Source organism: Microtus oregoni, unplaced genomic scaffold (assembly GCF_018167655.1).
Source record: "Microtus oregoni isolate MIOR12 unplaced genomic scaffold, Mior012 000016F_ref0000370, whole genome shotgun sequence".
NCBI classification, from domain to species: Eukaryota; Metazoa; Chordata; class Mammalia; order Rodentia; family Cricetidae; genus Microtus; species Microtus oregoni.
The window spans coordinates 3,991,262-3,998,297 of NW_024543075.1; the positions used below are offsets into that span (position 1 = coordinate 3,991,262).

The 7,036-nt window shown below is 46.8% G+C and overlaps 1 long non-coding RNA gene across 3 annotated transcripts; it reads right to left on the bottom strand.

The window, feature by feature from the left end:
- Positions 1 to 219: 219 nt before the first annotated feature.
- Positions 220 to 4,608, bottom strand: LOC121457759. Of its 3 annotated transcripts, XR_005975779.1 has the most exons (5): positions 4,431 to 4,608; positions 3,533 to 3,628; positions 3,292 to 3,376; positions 2,856 to 3,013; positions 220 to 2,664 (listed from the first exon to the last, which is right to left on the bottom strand). It is a non-coding gene; the product is annotated as an uncharacterized LOC121457759 (long non-coding RNA). The 3 variants fall into 3 exon arrangements; XR_005975778.1 differs by having other exon boundaries at positions 220 to 3,013; positions 3,533 to 3,619; XR_005975777.1 differs by having other exon boundaries at positions 220 to 3,013.
- Between the last annotated feature and the right edge of the window lie 2,428 nt (positions 4,609 to 7,036).

Consider the following 7,036-nt stretch of genomic DNA (forward strand, 5'->3'; position numbering starts at 1 on the left):
CACCCCTGTAAAGCCTTCCTTTCCTTGCCTTCAGAAACTGATGTCTGGAGCAGTGACTCCTTTCTCCTTTCCTTCGTTTCTTTTGCTGCAGATGCCTTTAAAATCAGCCGGTCTTGAAAGACAGAGGTCAGATCTCAGACAATGTTAAGCCCAACGATAGGAAGAAAAAGACCACTGACTCAAATCATCGTGGCCAAATTGATTAAAACAAGCAATAAGTTAAAGCAAACTTTTTATTTCTGAATACGGGCTGTCAACCCCTAAGGGGAGATTCGAGGGGTCACCACTAGATGTGAGGAAGACAAGGCTTTCATAGCTCAAGGGTAGGGGGTTTCCCGAATGGGGGATCTGGCAGGCAAAATAGGGGTTACAGGAGCAGAACATAAGCATGACCATTTAGTCCTAATGACCTCCTCAAACAAAGTCGTGGTAGAAGGTGGACAGAACAAGAAAGTCAGAACAGCAGGTGGTCATAACAAGGTGGTCATAGGGGGTCAGATAACCTTTTGAAACAAACTGTAGGGTTGCAAGATGGCTATAAACAACTTTTTGAAACAAAGACATGATTGCCATTCCTGGAACAGGCAGTACAGAACCATGTGTAGTCAAGGTTACAAGTGGGGCACAGTTCAATCCTGGAGAAACAGGTTTAATCATAAACAGGAATGAACCTAGTTTGTCTTTATTATAGGATGGTTTTTAGGGCTGGAGAGGTGGCTCTGAGGTTAAGAGCACTTACTGCTCTTCCAAAGGTCCTGAGTTCAATTCCCAGCAACCACATGGTGGCTCACAACCATCTCTAATGGGATCCGGTATCCTCCTCCTGGCTTGCAAGGATACACGCAGGCAGAATACTATACATAATAAATAAATAAATCTTAAAAAGAAAAATAGAAAGAAATAATAAGATGGCTTTTAAGTCTAAGATGGAGGCAGGCTGGTTCTTCATCACCACTTGTAATAGAATAAAAATTGAGTGCACTTCCTGTCTCCGACTGTTTGCTCCTTAGAGCACAGTCAACGCTAAGGTACCCTTGTCAAGAGACTTTAAGTAGAGTGGTGTCTACTATAGGCTAGCTGGCTCCTTCTGTGTCTGCCTCTCCATCTCAGCCACAGGAGTACTAGGATTGCAGCTGCATGCCACAGAATACAGCTTCTTACATGGGTTCCAGGTATCAGATTGAGGTCCTCGGGTTTGTGCAGCTAGTACTTTTACCTTCTGAGCCATCTCCCCGGCCCTAGGTAGGTTTCTTTTTTTTTTTTCTTTTTTTTTCAAGACAGGGTTTCTCTGTGGCTTTGGAGCCTGTCCTGGAACTAGCTCTGTAGACCAGGCTGGTCTCGAACTCACAGAGATCCGCCTGCCTCTGCCTCCCGAGTGCTGGGATTAAAGGCGTGCGCCACCACGGCCGGGCTCCTAGGTAGGTTTCTATTGTGGCAGGGTCTCCCTAGGTACCCTCAACTGACTTGCAACTCACCATGTAGTCCAGAGTGGCTAGCAATCCCAATGCCACAGGCTTCCAAGTGTTGAGATTACAGGCTGGTATCATCACCCTCAGCCTCATTTGAGTAGGGTTTTGACAGTGATTCCATTTGGATTCTCTGAGCAGTAGTTGGCCCATGGGCTGAAGACACAGCTCCATGCCAAGGCTTATGAAACTGGACTTCTTACTACACCCTAGGAAATTTCAGGATGAGTCAGTATGAAGTAAATTTGGAATTAATTAAGAAGAGAATTTAACACAGACTTACACATGATGGGGGGGGGGCAGGCTTATAGGAAATAGAAAAGTACCTGCCCAAGTGGGAATGTGGGTCTCTCCAGACGGTCCCCCTTAAATATCTTTACAGTGGCCATGCAAGATGCCGGTGTCATCTGAAGTTCCATATCAAAGGGTTGCTAAAGGATTTAAATGTGGCCATAAAGCGCTCCTGATGTGTACTGGACAGTATTACAGCTGATAAGGTAAAACACTAGGGTTCAAGGGTTGCGTGGAGGGTTTTTGTTTGTTTTGGTTTTGAAGACAGGGTTTCTCTGTGTAACAGCTCTGGTTGTCCTGGAACTGTCTTTGTGGACCAGGCTGGCCTTGAACTCACAGAGATCCATCTGCCTCTGCCTCCTGAGAGCTGGGATTAAAGGCATGCAACCTCATGCCCAGCTGCATGGAGCTTTTACTGTAAACTTTTGTCTTTGAAACTCAGAAATTTTCAGGTTCCAATGTGGGAAAGAAGTAAACCCATATTCTAAGGTCATATACACGCAGGGCTTAAGCATGGGTCATTGTTATTTTAACATTGTTATTTGAAATTACTTCTGTATAAAAGAAGCATATTGCTTCTATGCAGCCAGTCTTCACAACAAAAGTCAGTTGTGCCGGAATTCTTGACTTTCAGCTAGGGAGGGGCTCCTTTTCCTTCCCATGTCTCCTTACTTTTTTCCCTGTCTTTCTAGCCTGCTTCAATGTTTACAACTTTTAACAGTTTGTTAAAATACTCAACACCTTAATACTGAACCTTGCTCGGACACACAGATCTGTGAGTCTTCCGTTGAGTGCTTGCCTCTGGGCCCCCTGCAGCTCACTGCTCTGATCCGGTACGGCCCCACGCAGTATGTCGGCCCTGTGTTGGGTACACACATCGTTGGGTGTGCGACTGGACAATTCGGGGCTACAAAAGAGGGCAGGGCTGTTTCTCAGTTTCCATCCTGTACATGGGCCTTGAAGCAGCAGAGAGCGTGATGGGGTAGGCGGCGCCAAGACTGCATTGTCTGGGACTGAGACAATGGCCTGTAACAATTTGGAGAGGAGGTGATGTCAGGCCACGCGAGGTAAGAGTCCAGCACTGGTCGGCAGGCTTACCCTGCCCAAAGACAGCTCCTTCCGAGCCATCCTCCAGCGCCCACTTCTTGTAACTCCCTTCCGAGTTCCCTTGAAGGGAGATAGCTTTCCTAGTGTGGGTGTTTCTCCTGCGCAGAGACCGCAATCCTTCTTCCGAGACATTGCTGGAATGCTGCAACCTTTTCAGAGAGGAAAGACAGAATCAACCAGTCTGTTCGGCAAGGGACTGAGCCAAGGGCTGGCCGGCTCGGGGGCGTCGTCTGGGGCCGGCCCAGGGACAAGAGGAGGGGTTTCGGGTGGGCTGAGATGAAGGACTGTAGGCGGGGTTGGGGATCAAGGGGCGGGACGAAGGGCGTGGCCAGGCTCTGAGAGGCTGGTGGGCGAGCGGTTCGAGGGCGGAGCCGAACTGCTTAGGGGCCGGGCCCCGCAGCTCGTCGGCGTTGGGTAGTGCAAGTACCGGAAAGGGCGTGGCCTGCGAGGGCGCGTCCACTTTCAGTCGGACCGCGTGCAAATGTTAGGAATTACTGCGTCTGTTTGGCGACCTGTTATGGAAAAATTCTCCCAAGTTTCCAACGCTTTACAGGTCTAAACAACTCTTGGGTTTTATCTTTGCACCTTGTTTAGAAACAGAGATGCTGAACCGCGGGAATTTTAGCGACCTCCTCTCCCAACACTTTACAGGATCACGAAGCTTCTACCTGAACTCCAGAATTCTGCTGGCGCTCCTTCTGCTTGTAGGTTCGCACCGGCGTCTCACCTCCATCTTGTCTGCAGGCTGCGAATACCTGCAGTCCCTAGGGAGTGGGACATGGAGTGGCCTTTTCTCAGCTTTGAAGCCTCATGTCAGAGACCCAAGACTCTAGAGCCAGCCAGGGCTTAAAGGAAATGGCCAGTTCCGGCCTTACCCTGGGAAGGAGGGCGCCAAAGCTCACATGGGCGTGGTCTGGTCTGCCATCAGAGGGCAAGGTTTCCTTAGGCCCAGGGAGTCACATTGATGGTGGGAAGTAGTACAACACTGGCGGAAATGTTCTCTAAAAATACCCTTACAAGGAAAAAAGAGAAAGCCTGTGTAGTGTAGGGGAACAATGGCTGGTTTCTATTGGTGTGATAAATCTATAAAGCTGAAAACTCATTCCCAGCACACCTGCCACCTGAGAGTCTTTTGGTTTTTGTTTTTTTTTTGGTTTTTCGAGACAGGGTTTCTCTGTGGCTTTGGAGCCTGTCCTGGAACTAGCTCTGTAGACCAGGCTGGTCTCGAACTCACAGAGATCCGCCTGCATCTGCCTCCCGAGTGCTGGGATTAAAGGCGTGCGCCACCACCGCCCGACTTTGTTTTTGTTTTTTTAAGGAGCAAAGCAGAGAAACCAAGGAGTCCCTGTAGGAAGGCCTCACCCTATCTGCAAAAACACAAGGCCTGCTTCAGAAGAATAGACCTGATAGGCAAGCGACCTGAGAGATGGTTAGGAACAAGGTTGGGAAGCAGCCCAGAGAGAGAATGGGAAGCAGGGTCTTGGAGGCACCCAGTTCCACTTAGAAGCTTGGTCAGAAAATCAGCATATATTTACATCCAAGTCATCAGGATTGAGAGGCACATACCAGAAGGGCTGGAGGTCCTGAGGTCAAGGGGGAAAGCAGACAGTGCTTACTCCTGTCTGGAGTTTCACTGCCCTCTGGAGCCCTGCTGGCCTCGTCCTCCTGATCCACAGAGAGGCCGCTGGATCCTGGTTAGCAGCAGGTGCCTCTTGTACTTTGGCCCTTGGAAGGCACCAAAATTTGTAGCTGGAGAAATGAGGAAGGAGTAGAAAGGGAAGAGCCGGAGCCTCATGTGGCCTGGGCCAAAGTTCTCTACCTGAAAAGGCAGGGCAGCACAACCAACAGCCAAAGAGGCTGGGCCACACCACAGCAGTGCCTCATCCATGACCGGTCCCCTTCCACCTCAGCTGCACCCCGAATAGAGACCAAAGAATACATCAAGTCTGTGAAAAGAAGATTTGTAATACTAGATCATGATATGCTAATAAAGCAATTTAATAGTAAGCATCAAATGTGTGTGTGTGTGTGGTAGAAAATGTAAAAGAAACAAACATGGGGAAGAATCAATGAATTAAGCTTATACAGACAAATATCAATTTGTGAACCTACTTTTCCAGCATTTTCATATTTCTCAACTTAGTTGAAATTTCATGCTTCTCATTAAAAGCATTTTTCTATATTCTGGACTGTATTCTTTTTTTCTTTTTGTAGTGGGTGGGACGGAGCCCTGACCTCCAGTTTGTTATGCACACACTCTGCTGTTGACTTAAATGCCAGTCCTAAAGCATAATTTTGTTTATTTTATTTTTTAGAGACAGGATCTTACTCTAGCCTTACCTATCTCGTGGAAGTGCCCACATTCAGGGAAGTGAATACAGCCAGAGACGTTCTTAGCACTCTGATCTGGAGAGAAGTTGAGCCAATCTTTTTTAGACATCAGTCCCCAAGACTGATCAACAGCCTCAGAACTGTTTCTGGTGATGCATGTTAGCTTTGCTTCCTATAACTGTTCTGAGAGGGAAAATTTATATATATATATATATATATATATATATATATGGAGAGAGAGAGAGAGAGAGAGAGAGATGTCTTTTGTATCCAAGATTGTAACGTCTTTTGTATCCAAGATTGTAAACCATCTAGATGTTCAATAACAGGAAAAATCTGAGTAAACATAGTTTGTTTCACCCACTAAATCTTAGGCTCCTGCCTGGTTGGTGGTACATATTGGAAATCCCAGAGTTTGGGAAGCTAATGCAGGAGGAACACTGCAAGTTCCAGGTCCGTATGGGCTCTATAGTAAATTTTAGTGAAACTTCATCTCAGACAATGAAAGAAGAAAGAAATAGAGGATGGGGTGGGGAGACTGTGTCCTGGGCAGGTTCAAGTGGGACCTGGCAGAAAGACAAACAGCTGTAGTATGTATGGGTCTTAGTTTGGATTCAACCTTTGCAGATTCTCTTACTGGTTGTTTGAGACTGTCTGTAGGTTGAGGCTGCTAGGTACTGAAGGGTCTTACTTTCTTCTTTAGGAAAACAGAACACATTCTCCAGGCTTCTTTGCCTTTGTATAGTTATGTGACCAGACATGTGAGGGATGGGGTACCCTCCGTTCTTCTCTTTTTCTTCTGGTTGAGTGTGGATGCAATACTAGAAAATTTAGCAGCCTTCTTAGGGAGAAATGACAGTTCCCTGCTGAAGGACTACACATCCCAGCATCCCTTGCAGACTACAGAAGTAATTTCCACCCCTATAAGGGGCCACCTCCCATTTTCCTCGGTAGGCATTTTGGCCATCCACACATGTGGGTGATATGATGTCCCCTTGCTATGAATAAAACCTCTCTTTCTGCCTTCTGTCTCTCAACAGCTGCCTTTTAAAACTATCTAACAAATGGAATAAAGACCAAGTGTTTAAGGTGGCAAAGCCTAGTAAAGAAAACCTGGGCCCTTAAAAATTATGGAGTGAACGTATTAGTCCTCATTATCCAACTCTGGACTTCCTTCTTAGGAAAGAAAATACAGGAATGTGTGTAAGTCACTACCATTTCCATTCGTTACCCATATACTAGTATATCCTTCTGGATTGGCTTCATTCCTTACACAGTGTGGTGTTTAAATAGAAAAGGCTTATTATATATTTGAGTGCTTAGCCACCAGGGATTGGAGCTCTTTGATAGGATTAGCAGGATTAGGTGTGGCCTTGGGGAAGGAAGTGTGTCTCTGAGGTTCTCTCTCTCTCTTTCTGCTTTGGGATCGAGATGTAGTTCTCAGCTACTGTACCAATAGTACATCGTGGTAGTGCTCCCTGCCATGATGATAATGAACTAAACCTCTGAAAGTGTGAGCAAACCCCCAGCTTGCTTTTCCTTTGTTTGTTTGTTTGAGACAAAGTTTCTCTGTGTAGCCCTGGCTGTCCTGGAACTAGCTCTTATAGACCAGGCTGGCCTCGATCCGGCTGCCTCTGCTTTCCAAGTGCTGGAATTATAGGTGTGCGCCACCACCGCCCAGCTTCCAGTCTTCTTTTGTAAGAATTGCCTTGGTCATGGTGTCTCTTCAAAGCAATAGGACCGTGACAAAGAGTGTTACACAGTTTGCTCTCTCTCCCTCTCTTTTCTCCTTCCCTGGTTTCTGTTTTTTTTTTCTCCTCTTTGACCACTCACAATTCGAT